A 1,531-nucleotide genomic window follows, 5' to 3' on the forward strand; every position below is an offset into this window, starting at 1 on the left:
GCCAGCAGTACAATATAAAGTAGGTAACTGCACACTGTATTACAGCAGAGTTTATGGGAATTTATGTTTATTTCGTAGCATAAAAGTGTTGCTTTAATGTTTGTGAGCTGGAGCCCCCTGCATGAAGGGGAACTCCGATGTGTATGTAATATACAGATGTAATAAGGAGTTTTAGCTGGAGCATAAAGTACAGCTTCCCCCAGGAACCTGGGTATAAAACATGCTATAAATCTGAGGAAATCTGTATAGAATGACGTGGAACATTTTATAATTAATTGTAAATAACAGTTTTATGAACACTTTCTGAGAAATATATTGAAAAACATTACTAGATAATGTTCTTTACTTGTGTTGGTGAATAGCTTATATTTGTTTAAGACAGTATAATAATAATAACAACAACAACAACAACAACAACAACAACAACAACAACGACGACAATAATAATAATAATAATAATAATAATAATAATAATAATAATAATAACTCCATGAGAAATGTTTAACAAAGGAAGTAAAGACTGATTAAATAATACAGGTGATTAGTGCATGGCTCACTGTAAGTGGCCTATTTATGGTGAGAAACTCAGTCAGTGGGTCCTCAGCCTGTAATGATGGATGAATGATTCCACTTATAGGAACCCTGTTGATACCAAACATGTCCACTGACAATGTTACGCGTTATCTGAAGGACTTGTTGATACACTAGCTAAATGAGTGTTAATTTCAAACAGACTGCCAACCCCCCTTGGGATTAAGGCTAACTATTTAGGACTGCAAAATCCTCATAGATAAACACCTGGCTTCTCAATGAATGAATTGTGAATGTAAGAACAGTAATAAACTACAAGTGCAACTGCAATACTGATTGACAGGACATGACAATAACAATAGTTTTAAACTGATACATTTCTCCCGCAATACCGAAGGAAACCTTTCTCATATAAACTAATTAATAAACTAATACGTAATAAACTAATGAATAATATGTAATACTTCTATCCTGAATTTTCCATCCATGTTTGTACTACTACAGTCTGCCTGTAACACAAGAGTACAAGAGATCAGGGATTTGCACTGTGCGAGCCTGTAGCATGAAGGGCTATAACTCAAAATGACCATTTTTATCTGAGACTTTTTTTTTCTCAAGTTCAACCATATCACAATCTGTTTTCACGTAGGTGTGACAGAACGTCTCAATGTACTGTAACTGGGGCATAGGGAAGCAGGGAGGCACTAATCTACAGAACAGAGGCACTTCATAGGCAGGTGTCAGATGCATCACTAGTCACATACTCTCATATTCTTACATTATACCTATCTGCAGGGCGGTAGGGTTGGTGCGATAGATAGATGATAGATAGATTAGATAGATAGATAGATAGATAGATAGATAGATAGATAGATAGATAGATAGATGATAGATAGATAGATAGATAGATAGACAGATAGGAGAAAGAAAGAGATATAACGAAAGAAAGAAAGAAAGAAAGAAAGAAAGAAAGAAAGAAAGAAAGAAAGAAAGAAAGAAA

Source organism: Crinia signifera, chromosome 5 (assembly GCF_055691185.1).
Source record: "Crinia signifera chromosome 5, ASM5569118v1, whole genome shotgun sequence".
Taxonomy (NCBI): Eukaryota; Metazoa; Chordata; class Amphibia; order Anura; family Myobatrachidae; genus Crinia; species Crinia signifera.